Here is a 16,744-nt window from a genome sequence, read left to right as displayed (position 1 = left end):
TTTTACAGGAGTCTTAAGCAAAAAATGAAGAAAATTATTTCCGTCGAAAAATCCCAACTTTCTAATTTCTTTTCATTCTCCTAAATAAATTTTACCCACTCTTAAACCTATACCAGTAATTTTCAAATCTTAAATTCAATTCAAATCGGGGAATCGAGATTCCTTGTAACCAAAAGAACGAATAAACTACCGATGCTCGAAGTAGAAGCAAACGAACTCATTGATTACATACAACGCGTAGACTACAATTCGATGCTGAGCGTGGTAAAATTATGTTTGCAACGAAGGCGATCAGTGCACGCCACCCAGCAACATTGCGACACGAACACCGTCACGAACACCGTCACGATCTGTTCCGATAAGTTGGTTTCGTGGCGCGGAAGAGTGTTGCTGCCCACTGCAACCGAGTTGCAATTTCTGGCTATAACATTTCTTTAACAATGGTTGTTTGACTTAAAAAAAAATCGTTATTTTTATCGTACTTTTGTAAACTTTGCAAAATATATGCTTATACCAAATATTTTACAATCCCTGCATATATTTTCAAATTTGTTTCGAACTTTGCCATTATAGTCATGATAGTCGAGTATCATAATAATGCTGATCAAATTATAATATCTTTCATATATAATATATTCATAAAAGTTTTCTACAAGTTTTCGAATATTTTTTTGAGCCAGCGTATTTGGCTCATGGCTGTACTATATGAATAAATATAGTAACTCTAATAGTTAAACGTCAGATGATATTAACCTGCACGATACTCGATGACTTTCTTATAGTCAGGCAGTCGTTTTAAAAAACTACAGCGCCCTGAGCCACGCTGTCGATCGCAGGTTCGCCGTGTTTCGTGGTAACGACCGTGGAAACGTTCCACTCCGACATTGCTACTTGTATATGCAAATCGTGGTTGGCCGGTTCGACAAATCTGCACGGTGAAACGAACCGGTGGAACGCGTGGGGTATAATAGAACCACCTGTCCGTCTCCGTGGGCCCTGCCAGTCGGAAAAGGGGCCCGAGTTTCGCGCCGACAGCCAAGTCGATGGTTTATGAGAACAGTTTAAAAGGAATCGGGTCAAAATATCCTTTCGGCTCCGAGTTAACTACGTAAGGAAACATTCCTCCTCGATTAGTGTCTTCGATTAACCAATACAGCCTTTTTCGTTGAATTAAGTTTTTTCTTATCGCGGCTGAAAGTTCAAAAAGGAAGTCGTTACTTGACTGTTTTTATAAATTTCAAGACCATAGTCCTCCGAATGTTAAACAAATTTTATTTTCTTATATTTTTTTTCTTTCTTAAATTTGCAGCTATTCATTCTTTCATATTATATTATATTGATTTTGTATCGTTGTATTAATTTTCAGATTTATAAAGGAATTTTTTACTGTTTGTTACAGGTAAGAGTGCACAATATATTCTCAGCTGAAGATGGATGTACATATTTCGATGTGTATGGCTGGCCACAGGAAGGTAAATTTTATCAATAAACATCATATAAGTTATAGGTATTTTTAATTATATATATTTAGTTTCATAGATAGATATTTAAAGGTAGGTAATTATCCCGGATCTTAAAGGCTGCTGTTTTACAGAAAAATAATTTAGATTTCTGTATCTGCTAAGTACAATTAATCATTCGTTAACGACGATCATATTTGACATTTTTATAACTAAAGGCTGAGAAAGCCTGTCTTTTGTAATACAGTTGTTAATTACAATTGAGAAATTAGTTAACAACGCATCCAAGATAGGAAAGTTTATTAACATCATTAGTGTGCAATCTGTCTCCTTTTCTCTTAAGAAATTTATATTACTCAATCCTCTCGCCGAATTAAGAGCCATCGATAAACATTTGACACACAATATATACGATGTCAGCGAAGAAAAAGATCTTTGCAACAAATGAGCGATGGTCCCAGATTTCTAAATAGCTACTGTAAAGACTTTTATGACCTTATTCTTGTGTCTACGCGGACTATGAATTACACGGCACTTCGTAGCTGTCGCGTTTGTTCTTTAAAGCTTCGACAAGCGTGCAGAAACGAGAATAGTCGTAGCTACTTTCGAGACATACTTCTGAGTCTAAATGTTCGTTCGTAATCATTACGTATGGTTGGAACTTTGACGGACAGTGATAATGCGCTTTAACGCGTGTCGTGAAATCCTTCTGATGTTAAAAGTGGACAGTAGGATTCGAAAATGCGTGGATATCGCCCGCGGAGGAAGGTAATTGATAGTAATGGATTTAAATACGTTGTAACTAGATTCGAATCCCCCATAAGCATTTTGTAAAGAAGATTTTTATATCTTATCTTTATATCGTATATTAAAATTTAAATCTTGGTTTAAATGATTTTAGCCAGGAATACCCGCTATAAATGACTAACATCTTTTTATTTACTGGTAATCATTATCGAAGACGAAAATTAGTTGGCAATAATTATTGACTATGAAAATATTCTTTTTTTTCTTTACGAATAACCATTATCGACGATGGAATTCTTTTTCAATTACTGATAACCATTATTGGCGGAGAAAATATTTTTTGATTACCTGTAAGCATGATCAGTAATGGAATTTTTTTTGGTTACCAATGATCATTATTAATAACAGAAATGTTTTCGATTAATTATAATCGTTGCTACCAGCAAAAATACATTTGGTTATTGGTAACCATTACCGACAGTAAACATATTATTTGGTTATTAATTGACATTAATGAACGAATCGTTACATTTTACGAATAATATTCCAATCCCATGAAACAAATCTGATTCTGAGATATATTTGATTCGAACTTATAAATACATATTGAACTTGATTCTATCGCTATTAATTGGACAGTCGGTGAATGCGTAATACGGATTTCGAGCGTGATCCCCGTCGGATCGCGCGCTCGAGGCGAGCGGTCGAGTGAATCGTTTGAAAAATGTTTACGCAATTTCTGACCGATTACCAACAGGAACGAAGCGCGTTACATGCGACTATCTACTCCAGAATTCCATTTCAATTTGGTTTAATGCAATTAAGCGCGTGCACATGCACATCGCGCTCTCTCTACATGTTATATGTCGATCTTATAATATTGCTTGTGATCCGAGCAACTGGTGGCCGTTTACGGACTCATCCGCGGGATAATACACGTGCAGCCGCGCTTACACGTGAATTCGTGCTTTACGAGTGCTCTGCTCGTTGGATAACGTAAAGAGAAGTCGACGAGCTAATCAGAGTATGACGCTCGGGCGAAGCTATCGGCCCGTGTTCTGTAAAAACTGTAAAGCTCGGACGTTGATCTCAATCTATGCCGTTATTCGTCGACTCGTATCGCGTTGCGATATTTGAGCGCAACGATCACGGTTTAATTAATGGATTAGTGGAAACTGGCTTTCGATTAAATTGTTTCCAACATGTACTTCCTTTGTGTTTTGTTATATTGGTATTGTAATAGATGTCTTGATTAATCTGATATTTATTGCGCTACGATATTTCTTTATAACAAGTTCATTGACATGAATATTAATGGAAACTGCCTTTCAGTGAATTTTCTATTACTGTTTCTTGAATTTCTCGGTTCACTGAAATTGTGATAAATATCTTGATTAATTTCATTATTAACGATTCAATTAATTGTCGTTGTAACTAGTAACAAATTAATTAATATAGATATTAATGAAAAACGTCATGTACAGTCATGTACACGAAAGTACGAAAACGATCAAATTAAAAGCATACAACTTTTTTCTGCACCTAAATGTGTGGGTATTACACGACCTATATTTCTTTCTCTATTTTAAATTATGGCAAGTGTCTTGTTTATTGCGTTCTCGATGCGTGTTTGCAGAAAACATATCACAATAACGATATTTGTGTAAGGAGAAATCGAGAGATTTAAATAAAACGATAAACGTTCATCAAGCTACATACGTGAATCCTTAACGTGCTGTTGAAGCATGATAAACAGTACGTTGTATTGCAAAATGTAGTCAATGTTTAAGTTAGAAAGTGCACCTTCAGATGCATTCGAATGAACGTTAACGAAATTGCAAAGCAAGTCGCGATACTAACATTATTGAAAAACGTGTTGCGAATGTGGTGCATATTTCTGCACGTTAAAAACCCAAAATTCGAAAATATTCTGCAAAGCATTGGCTGCATGGAATACGATTTTTAATTTGTGAATAATTTTATTCGATTTAGGGATTTCTATAATTTTATTCGAAGCACGAATTATACAAAGCTTTACTTCTCTTCTTTCTTTAAATTTCTCCTGTATTAATATTTAATTTGTTTTTATAGTGCCTTCCGCAACGTTCGCTAATAAATCGCTAAAGAAGTAGTTACGTTTCTTTTATATGTCGCACGTTTCACAGTAAAAGGAGTTGATACGATCGTTAGACGATCGAGTAATTTAGATTTTTCCAATGACTGATTTAAGCGGAAGGTAAATTACTGATCGTGTAATTAGATGTCGCCTAGTGGACGCGCGAACATGTAAAATAGGAAGGACAGAAAGTAAACGAGAAGACATATGGAGCAAGGCTACTATATTGGAATCTGGTTCATGTTCCGTAACTAATCGATGATGTTTACAATTGCATGGATAATTGAAAATCTTGAGCTGCATGATATATGCATGAGCACGAATTGATAGTATACAATCTAGATGATGTATTAGGGAGACGAGGTCGGAAAATTACCATCTTTTCTATCAAAATTTCATATGTTTGACAAATAATGATAACATTATTCAGAACGTAATAGTTCATATATTCAGTGGATATAAAATTTTCAAGTACTATTATTTTAAATAACTTAGCGTTTATGTAACAATTATTTGAGAATACTATGGTATGGTTGTCGTCATACAAAATTGAATTTATTAAATATAATAATTGTTATAATTAATAAATATAATTATTCATAATTAATAATTAACACATTTGAGAATATCACAATAAGATATTGTATTTTTTATTTATGTGGAAGCAATCGTTACAAGCGTATTATTATGAAAATAGTTAAATTTCATATTCTTCCAATTTGCATAATGATTGCACTTTCCCACAAAAGAATATTTCGATTTCACTATCGCGTTTAATGGGCTGTATGAACCTAAAGCCAGCGTAATAAAAATTAATGAAATTTCCGGTTTATCCAATGTCAACCATAATACACGCGTGTTCCATAATGTGTATTATTATTGAACAGGATTAATCATCCATAGTAAAATAAATTTTAAAGTAACATTTCGTTTTCGTAAAAATCAACTTTTAAATATATCAAGTACGCGTGTACTTGACTTCGACATGGATAAATTAAAATCGATAAATCCATACATATCGATATCTATTAGAAACTAGCTGAACGACAGGTAGGATATTGCGTTGTTAATTAATTACACTCATAAACACAAGGAGGATCGGAAGAAAATACACAGCAAAGCTCATTAATTTATTACTTAAAAATTAAATGCAGGCGTAATTAATAAACTTATTAAATCGACTATCTTGAAAACAAAGCATTATTTTTAAAAAAACTGTATTCTTCATGTCTATTCATTTTTTTTTTTTTTTTTATAGAGAGTCACACTTTATTTTGTAGTACTATATTTTACAGGATGCACTACGTATACTTATGTATATCTTACTGTGTACTTACGTTTATCGAATTTTCTTTACTTCACCTACCACAATCCAGCAATTTAATATAATTATGCGTAACAAGTGCGTACGGTAATAGAGGCGATCAAGTCGTTTGGTTCACTGTATAACCATCTAACGTTTCTATCTTGCAATAGTTACCTTGATTCATATGTAGATATTAATCTTTGGTGTGCAATAAATAACGTGTTATTGAAATTACACATATAATGTAACTGTAATGTAATATAATGAGCGTGGTGTAGAATAGTACCCGCCATACAAGTAAATCGTTTGAAAACTAGATTGTAGGTGTAACGAGAGGGTATTTCCATGTATGGAACAGGAAAACATGAATAACTATCAGTTTGTACCACTTGAAGAGATCAGTAGTAGCCTGTGCTCGCATGTTGCTTTGATAGCTTTTTGTATTGTTCTGTATTCTGATAAAAATTTTGTATTAAAACATACGAAGGTTAGAACGCTGTGACACGCTAAAATATTGTTTTTCCTTTTACAAAACAGTTTTATAATTCAGCGTGTTGTCAACTAATATTATAGTATCAAAATTTTCCTGTGATATAGTTATTAACTATATTTAAAAAATTTCCAATTATGTTATATTAAAGTTCTCTTATTTAATAAAGTGATATCCGTATTAAAAGATCCACAAGAAATGTACTTACTATGCTCTTCTTGTCTAGTCTTCATTCCTTTTTAGTCAGAAGTTTATATTGATCCAAAGAGTCAACAGAAATGTACTCATTACGTTTTCCCTTGTGATCTTTGTACGTTGTACGTTAGTGGAATTTTTCTTGATCATAAAAAGTAATTCAACGTAAACGGCGAAGAACGTCCCAATAATACGTCTTCCTTAACAAGCTATTTGCAAAATGATTCTTAATTAAATGCCAGAAATACTTTCAGGCCATTGCAATGGTTCCTTTCGCTTTTCCGGTTTTCTCTGTAGAGGTTCGTTTTGATCATAAAAGGAGAACGAACGCAGCCAGCGAAGAATTTTCTAATAACAAGCCTTTCTCGATGATCTTTATTGTCGTAATAATCGTAGTTTTTCACACGAAACATGTCTATGTTTAGGCTGAGTAATTTTACTGGAAATGTTTTCATTACTGAACACCAAGTTTGTCATAATCGCTTCTAATACAGTTACCAATACACTGTGCGCAATAAATAATTAAGTATCGTTCTATTGCCTTTTACATAGATGTACTTCAACCAATACTTAAAATTGACAATTCATTAATCACACGTTTAATTAGACTAACGACCTCCTTTCATTAGGTTGATCAATGATACACAGAAACAACATATAGATTGAGAAAGATTCCAATAGTGAACTTGTTACAGCGTTCAGGAATTAATTTGCAAAAGTGAGCACTTATTTAAATAATAGAAATTCTCAAGATCTTGATGCTTCTTTGCCTTTGTTCCACCGATTCCCTAATTGTGCATACTTTCGAAAGACACAACACCTCGTAATTGCCACTAGGAGCAATTCCGAGAGGCAACCGAATGCCAGGCTAACGAGCTTAACATGTGCCAATCGTGGGTGCGCTCGTGCGACATTCATTCGACGCACGTTTCAGCGTCTGCACTTTTGCAAAATCACTCACAACGTCCACGAAATCGCTCTCAGGCTAATTCTCAGTAGGTGCGCGCTTCTGTCCTTTCTCCGCCTCGCGCGGGCATGACTAACTTCGGCGTTAATCGCGTGAAATTTTGATTTCGACAACGTTACAGATAATTTTCGAATTATTTAACCAATTATCCAAGCTTTCACTTCTCGTTATTCGACTTTTTCTTCTTACTTTCTCATTTCCTAGGATATGTTATCAGCAACATTCTACGTAAATTTTAAGTTAAATCTGTTTCGAGTGTAGTTTCTCAGTTTGAAAGTATAGTAGTAGCTATGTAAAATGAAAATTACATCTTCCAGCTTACTTTTTTCCATTTTTCTGATTATAGTTTTTAACAATTTATAGTTCTACATTTGCATTCTCTCTTACCAGATTATTTTTGGATGACAATGAACAATATCAAATCTCTCGCTCGAGATTTCTAGATTTCCAATGTTTGCTAGAAAAACTTATGCAAATTTATGATCTACCTATTCTAAATGATAACAATAAAAATCACAAAATAAATAAGCAATCATTGGACTCAACTAATATTACAAACATGTTTGATAAAAGTTAATACTAAATAATATTAAAAAAATCGGAACATATTTGGATATAGGTATGTACATGTATGTATGTATATAAGAGATGTTCTGTTTCGCTGTTTACTTGTGTTTGAAATCTTTGCTGCTTGTCTCGCATGCAAATAGATAAGACGGTAGGAAACATGGCTAAAGCAGGTTGTGTGGACGCTTCTGTCGCGAGCTATAGGAAGAAAAAGGAGAAAAAGGAACTGGTAAAGGGGGTAGGAAAGACTGGCGGACGCCGAGGTTTCTACGGATGCCGGGTAAAGCGAGTTCCTCATATCTCGCACCTTTTAAGCGATCTGATCTGGTGAAGTAACGTCGCCGCTGGTGTCTCTTTCGCCGACCTCCTTGCACGGCTTATGTCAGGATCAGATGCACGTTCGCGAGCTCGACCAGACCGTTCGATCGGCCGACGAAAATGGCAGGTGAGACATTCTCCCGCTGGTCAAACCAAGTAAATAAGGACGCGTTATTTGTAACGGCTACTTTGTCTAGTATTGCTCACCTTTCCGAACGACACGTTCGGACAACACCGAAACGGAGAAGTCGCCTAACTTTTTCGGATGCTGTATTCTGCAATAGTAATTTATCATCTGTTTTCCATCTATCGTTTATCAGCTTACTGTATTTCACTTTTCGAGGAAAAGATTATTTTTTATACGTATGAACTATCTATATAATTATTTGTAAAGTAAATTGTACATCTCAGTGGTGTTTTTAAATGTGTTTAAAAAATTAGTTAATTTCCTTTAAAGTTTACTAACGCTATAATATACTATCGATCCTTAATATATATGCCTTTAATATTTGCTTATTGCCTGCTAGAAATGCCTGCAAAAATAATATTTATATATATCGTTTAAATATGTTAGAAATAGTTAATTAGAATTAGAGCAATATGATGAAAGAAACAAGTATGCGTAATCATGTTACGACCTGAATAAAAGTACCTATATAAGACAACGTGGTATGGATGGGAAGTATCATTATCATTTATAAAAGTCATATATTACCTTATTATCGAAGAGTAGTAGAGTGAACGTTGTAGGACTAAAGATTTCGATAGCTTTTGATCGATGGCAATGTTCACGATCCGTTGAAATCCAATTAGGGTCGAACTTACAATAGTGAATTCAATTTCATGATCATCGTTGCGTTGAAACGTGATAATGAGTAATCGCAATTGAGCTGTAGCATAATTTAAATTAATTTTCTATTGGACAATACTTCGTGTTCGTTTTCCTCCATACATCTACAGTATAGTTTTGTGCAATCGATCTCTTCTAATATGTATAGCAGTACATACTAAAAAGTGTTAAATCGGTATTCTCTTAGTTTCATTCTTACAGGGAAAATATCTTTTGCAAGGAAAGAGGATATTCAGCCTTGTTATGAGTATTTCTCCATTCCCCTATAATTTTTTAGAGTAAAATAAAAATAACGGATCTATAAATTTTGTGTCGTCAGTAGAGCAGATCTACCATATCTGTAATACTATATTTTGTAGTATGTAACTTATTTAGTTTGTAATAGTACCTTATTCAGTTTTCTGTCAAGGTTAGTAGACGTTTGTCAAAGCACGGATCTATCTTCTATGTAATAACTTTGACAGAATTATGCATTATAGATTCAGTTTGCTAAATAATTTTCATGTCAGATAGATCAATGACGTTTCCGTAAGTGATTAATCTCTTTATAGCTCATTGAGTTTTCCTGTAGAAACAGGTAAGGTAAGTGACAGAAGCTAACGCTTCCTTTCTCTGCTAGTAATATCCGCGTACTCGTCTATGCAATCGTAACGTCCAGCTGAAATGGGAAACATTCTTTAGCTGGTTGCTGCGTTAGGACACGTGATTTGTAGTGGTCAGTATGCGAGATATCACTTTTGTGGCACGAGAGACACGTTAATGGGGAAAGGAAGAAACCTTCGTTGGAAAAGATCCGTGCCAAGAATAACGTGATTTGTGGATACTATAAAGGAATTAATAAAAGTGTCGTTCCGGAAATCGATAGAGAAGAAAAAGACTTACGTAGAACCGATCATTGTGAAATACATAACTACGATTGATAGCTGTAGCAAATACCAATCTGTCTCGGAAATTAGGAAGGTATAAAGAACCTAAAGGTTCTATTGTAATAAGAGAAAGTGGAGCGGGAAGTTAAGCGTGTCTATGAAAGCGCAATAGCAAATTTCAATTCCTGTGTTACGTTCGATATTTCTCATGAGTAATGCAATTTGCATGCTTGGAAACATTTTCCAATGATTTTAGAAAAAGATATATAACCGTTGTATAACGAGTAATGATACGCCTATGGATTGTAAACAGAAAAACGCGTGGAACTTGCAAATTATATCATAAAATTCTACGATAGTTCTAATAAAGAATAAAATCGTTCTGAGCTTTTTTATGTCTCAATTATAATTTTCTGTCATTTTCTTACCAAATTGCATTCTATCGGAAAAGAGCTAGTGTTCGTATATTTTGAATTGTAGTGTATTTGTTATTTGATAGGAAGTACTGCGACGAAATTTTTCGCTTGATAGACGTATATCCTATCAAGGAGCAAAACATTTTAATACGATAGGTTGGTACACTTGATTGCAGATCTAGATCTAGATCTAGATTATCTAAATCCGGTGGAATAAGAAAGACCAACATCTCACTCTTTGGTTCAAAGCTACATCAGAATGTCGATCGATAGCGATTTCAATTACGCTGTCATTAACTCTTTTGAGATTTAGTTAAATCGACTTACGTCAACGTATTTAGACTAAAGCTCAAATTAATCTGCTGATTGATCAGTTGATTTGTGTGTATCTTAAACATTCAGTACGTATATTTTAATGTAAATTGAATTATCTTGTGAACGAGTCCTTAATGAATTATAACACCATTATTTTGTCACATATTGTAATTATGTATACATTTCATCATACAGTTTTACTATACAATACAATTCCACATTGAAATGTATAATTTTTTGCCTTTAGAGAAAATCTATTTGAACAACTCACTGCAAAGATTAAGAAAAGCAATAAATATTGTATTATTCTCCCTTTTTGTGTAGAAAGAGTTAATGAGATATAACAGGATATTTATCAATAAACGTCAAACATTTGTCATTAAAAATATTCAAATATTTGTTTAGTAACTACTAACTATAGATTAACCGCAGTGCACAAATATTTATATTAGTATCAATATTTAGAAATATTTCAACGTATACAGACCGCTGTACGTCATAGCAATAATAACTTCATATTTACTTTGACAATTGTAACGATCGCCAAAGCCGAGTACGATTTTCGGAAACACAACAGCAGCAAACATATCTACATTCCAATCATAGGTGAAATAATTCCAGCACGACGCGGCGATGCGTATCAATATTCAAAGTCATTGGTCCGCAATTAACAGGTTTGCGACCCTCGGCGATCAGCGCATCGCAATTTATCCAGCGGAATGAGCGATGAATATTCATATACGAGCGCGTATCCATCCTGGTTGCGATTCGCGAACGCTTGATCATAGATCATCGCGGACAGAAGTCGAGGGACGAAACGAGGGCCGATGATGAATCCGTGCCACGTATGTGTACAGTCGCGGTTCTTCGATTACCAGTTACGAACGACTTGGATGAGCTCCGAGAGAACCACGAACTCGAACCGACCACTTTCTCCAAGCCTCGAGCGAAGTTGTACATTTTTCGTTCTTCTGGTCGGAGAATTATTCATTCGCGAGCATCCTTCTTATTCAGGACAGTTGAAGTTGAAGATCGTTGATGGAAAACTGCTTGCAATTGTGAGTCGTTTGATGCCGGTAGATGATGTCAGTGCCAAGATCGATTGAATCGTGAAGCGGCTGTGGTCAAGAACAGGGTTGGGCACTTTTTCTCTGCAACGAAAATGGTAGATAAAAAGGTCAAACAATCATACGAAATAAAATAACAGGTAAATTTATTTGAATATTTAAAGTTGTTTGCGAATATTCGTATGAAATATTCACTTTAGAAACAATTGCATACTGGAATATTTAATCACACCAAGTAGTGCGAAAATTAAGACGTACTAACAGAAATGATTTTAAATCTTTGCATTAGAATTTTAGGGTATAAATTCCGTGTATCATAGATATACATTTATAACATATATAATATAATATAGATAATTTATAATATATATAATAGATATAATAAAAACAATTACCTAATATTAAAGGAATTTACTTTTCAAATACATTATTATTTAAATAATGTTACTTAAGATTCATTAACAAATAAAGTTACAAATAAAATAAACATTTTGGTCGAATAACTATCCGAATAAAAATTTATTTCGATAATGCTCAATCTTGATTAAGAGAAGCACTATTTTAGACGATTGTTTCTTCCATTCTTTCGTTCTAATATTTCCTATTAACCTTATCTCCGAGTGGACTCGTATTTCTTACAGACTCATTAATTTCGTTACATCTTTTCCTCGGAACGCTAATTTCTAATTTATTACAGTTATTATCGTGTTAGCGAAACACGTTGGACGTACTTAGTTTTCGCCGTATCGAGCTGCAGCTAAGCGGCCACATATTTCGATCGCGGCGATTTCAAGGAAGTTGTTAAACGATTGGCAAGAATCTGGGCGAAAATGGTGTAGGAAAGTTTATACGAAACGGGAAGTACTTTGCCGGTTTCTATGGCATCTTTCCTCGCGACTTTGAGCGAGGCTGTATTTCAGCGCATCGACACTCTCGAGGACTCACATTTACCGAATCGATGCGTGAAAGTGACTCGGATATTTTATTGCTGTCATAAACGAACACGCAGCTTACTCTGTAACGAAGAGAATCGATCAGCCAGCTAACCACGACACTGGTCACCTTGGCCATGAAAGATGCACGGGCAACTCGTCCAGGTCGTGGACCCTGGAGAATTTCTTACGTCCCATCCAATGTTAGCTCGGTGACCGGCGCTCATTCATCGTGAAAGTCACTGATCTCGATTTTTTGCTGCGTTATACAAGAGAAAAACGAAATTTTATGCGGTTCTCGTTAAACACGTGATCTCGATCGATGTACATATACAGTGTACTCAAGAAGGTATTTGCACATTTTTGCACACTTAGAGAAATCTTTAATCTGTCTAATCTATTAGGTATGTGTGTTATACAAAACGTTTAAAAATTGCATTAAGACTGCGATGAAATATGATAATCATGATTGTATTGGTAAAGACTGAAACAAATCCGAAAGCGAACATAGAAAAAGTTAGAAAATATTCATTGTAAAAATACATTACAGCCAATTATCCATTATATTAGAAAGCCTCGATATCTAAGGAGTAAAAATTTAATTTTTACATTATATACGTTTATTATGTACATTTAACACAACTGTTCACGTAAGTATACGTTTGCGGTAAATATCTTGTGACTTTTAGAAACATTTTCATATTTCTTTCAAATTTTACTAATATAACCGCGATAATTTAATTTAATTTACATTAATAATGAAAATCTTCAAACAAATTTTTTAAACACGCAATATATACGTACATATCTTATATACGGAAGAGATACTTTCGTGAGTTACTGTAGATTTATCATCGATGCCTGTTGCAATGTATATTGGGCGGTAGATAATCATAGTTCGAGAAAACAGGAAACCCGTGGGTATTAAAAATGGACACACAATAAGGCGGAACGAGGAAAATTCACGGTTCATAGGTGACGGATATATCTTCTAAAACGATCAAACTGAAGACAGAAGTTAGGAGACCCGGAAAGATGTGCTAATAAGGACCGATTAAAATCGGGTTCGTTATTTGCTGCCCCCTAGGAGGAAAGGCTCTTTCACGCTGCTAACGTATAATTGAGAACGAGACGCATATGCATATACTTATACAACGATGCAAAGGAAAGTGTTCGCCACGATCGGTCTCTTTCACAGGGTAATCAGATCATTTTTCGTTCGCTTTCACCAAGTCTTTTTAAGATCCTTTTTTGAGACGCATATGTATCGGAATATATAAGTTTTGTTCTTCACTGAAACTTTCTTAGGCTTAAAACAGAACTGTGAAATCTCTGAAACTATAATGGATACAACATTTTTTCCCATTCCAGCGATTTCAAATTATTTTGAATATATTTAAATTACGATCGCAATCTCGTCTTAAATAGTTCTCGCTTAATAAAATTTATTATTGCTTAATTTTATACGTACTATACAGACAATACGTTCATATTTCTATTTAATAAAAGTTAAAATATTTTGATAGCATTTGTTACTCCAAGTATGGAGGAATTAAAATGTAATCATTAGCATTAATGACAATTTTAACTCATACCTTTCTTTTCTATTTTCCAGATAGCAGATAAGATAACTCTAATACACCACCTTGCATAACTATTGGAACTGATTTATGATCAAACAGCTGTAGAAAAATATTACGGTACTTTTAAGATATCCGATAGCCGATACTTAACGCATTCTCTAAAATCCAATCTATACGGGCAACTACTTTAACACGAATTGCGCGATCTTATCGTTATTTGAGGAATGTAATAGACGTTTATATCTAGTAGAGGTCTTTTTGGAGACTTTCAACAGCTCTGATCCGATTCGGAATTGATTACCAGCATCGATCGATGCTTGTTTTGCCGTTAATTTTGGCAGCTCGTTTGTCAAATATCGCCGTATCTGATGGCACACAATCTCGCGATTGTTTCGAGTGATTACGGACTTTCTACTTCACGCAGAAAGCTCACACCGTGAACGCTGTGAAAGTGCATTAATTTGCGCCGTGCGCGTTGTTCGAAACAAGGTATATGTCGCGCGATGAAAAGATAAAACGGAAACAAGACCGCTGGTAGACTATCATCTAATTAAGTTACGCAAGACAAATTAGCTTATTTTCACCCAACTTTAATACAAATCGATTTAATCGGCAAATGAAGTCTACGAGCGAGGATACATTTAATATATTAGATTTTAATGCATTAATTAATCGACGAAAGAAAAATAAATTATATAAGCCCCTATCGATAAATATTAAGTAACGGTAGTGTAAATCATACACTTTTTAACATTTCTCCAATGCTCTTCCTTATTCTACATAGTTTACGTATCCATGACTACCACGTGCCATGATAGTCTCATACATATACTATTTATGTCTTCCAATTACCAGTACGATCATTCACTATATTGGAATGCTAGTGAGAAACAGGTTCATATATCATAGTTATGAAATTATTGCGAGTAAAGATATTATAAATTCTAAAAAAAAGGCCAAAGATGTCATAATAGAATATGAAATTTCAATTTTCTTGAGTTTTGATATGGTAGATACGATACTTTAATTGATGACAGTATTGGAAACAAAATGGAGATACTTGAAACGAACAAAGTTAATAGGAGACTCTGTATATGAAAAAATTATTTGTATAAAAGTACTCGTACGATTAAATATATTTGCTGATCAATTGGTTTGTGCAGTTACGTAGAAAAATCTATTTTTCATTGATAATAATTAATTTTAAGGAGTATCAGAATTGAAAATAATAGTGCAACGTAAGGATAAATATATAGATATTATAACGTCAGTTAAGTCATTCGATACAGCGATTATTTCTCGAAAGCATAATGTTAAAAGCAATGTAATTGCAAATACACTTTGAAATATGAGTTACACGACAGTACGTTCATGTCAATAAGTGGTATTTTCAAGCAAGTGAGAAATGAGTGTTATTCATTCACTTATCACTTGTACATTGCTTACTTTATTAAAATATGTTGAATAACTATATTATATACAAGAAAAAGCTTTTTATATTCTTTATAATATACAGAGGAGGTACCTTAATATCTTATGATAATATATTGTCAACGATGACAATTTTCATTCTACTTACTCCCCTTAATTGTACACTACTTGGCTTTGCAATTTGTTTACTTCCAAGAATAATGAAATCCATCATTAATTACTACTATAAAAAGGACAGGTTAATATAAATTAAATTCTTAATGAAAAGCCTGCTGCAATATTATTCATTAATGAAATATTATAGACATAAAATGAATAAATATGAAATACACGTGTATAGTTATTCAACACGACATGTTTTAAAATAGTACACGAGAGAAATTATGTACCTACATATTCTTTTACAATACAAAATGCAAAACATTAATGCGTCCAAGCCATGTATGTAGGTCATACGACAGGATTGTAGAAACAATTTTTCAATCCTTTGATATTTTAAAATCAAATGATACACTTTGTATGTATAATTCAGTCGTGTAAGCAGCATGAGTACGACAAAGGACTGAAAGAACGATGGAAATTAGCAAGTTCCTTTATCACCAACGACGCGTGTAATTTATCGAACATGTAAAAACTTAAAGAACTGAAAAATCACCTCGACACGGAGAAAGAACGAAACAGCAATGCTGACAGATACCTTTGTTATTGCAATATTATTCCTTAAATAATGACAAGCCTGACGTGTTGCAAATCGCGACCGGTTTTCTGCAAATTTGCATATATACCGTGCAGCGAGGCCCACAATGGCGAACGTACGAATGTTTAACACTCTCGATATTGTTCAAAACAGTATAGCAAAAGCATTGCGGAAACCGCTTTGTCCCGATGCCAGAGTGATTGATGCCGAACGAACAAATTGCTCGCTTTCGATCGACGTGTAAGAAAGTAGACTAATATTAATAAGCTCGCGAACCGGAGATTCATGCTTTGCAATTTGTACCGGAATAACGTCCTTGGTACTGCTTGAATTTTATTGAATGAGAAATAAACCAATAGGTAAAAGATTACATCCGGGAAAGACCTCTAGCAATGTTAATGTTCTCGTGTAATAAAAGATC

General features: G+C 34.1%; 1 protein-coding gene across 6 annotated transcripts in view; it reads left to right on the top strand.

The window, feature by feature from the left end:
* Nucleotides 1-16,744, top strand: part of LOC139988636 (uncharacterized) — a 75,868-nt gene that overhangs the window by 34,886 nt on the left and 24,238 nt on the right. For 4 of the 6 annotated variants that reach the window (XM_072006290.1, XM_072006291.1, XM_072006288.1 and 1 more), the window contains one exon: nt 1,400-1,472. The exons of the other annotated variants lie outside the window; for them this stretch is intronic. The gene's annotated coding sequence lies outside the window, so the exon portion shown is untranslated. The remainder of the gene's footprint in view (nt 1-1,399; nt 1,473-16,744) is intronic. 6 annotated transcript variants of the gene reach the window in all.

Source organism: Bombus fervidus, chromosome 6 (genome assembly GCF_041682495.2).
Source record: "Bombus fervidus isolate BK054 chromosome 6, iyBomFerv1, whole genome shotgun sequence".
Classification (NCBI taxonomy): domain Eukaryota; kingdom Metazoa; phylum Arthropoda; class Insecta; order Hymenoptera; family Apidae; genus Bombus; species Bombus fervidus.
The sequence above is the reverse complement of the archived record's forward strand: the minus strand, read 5'-3'. Positions and strand labels throughout refer to the sequence as shown.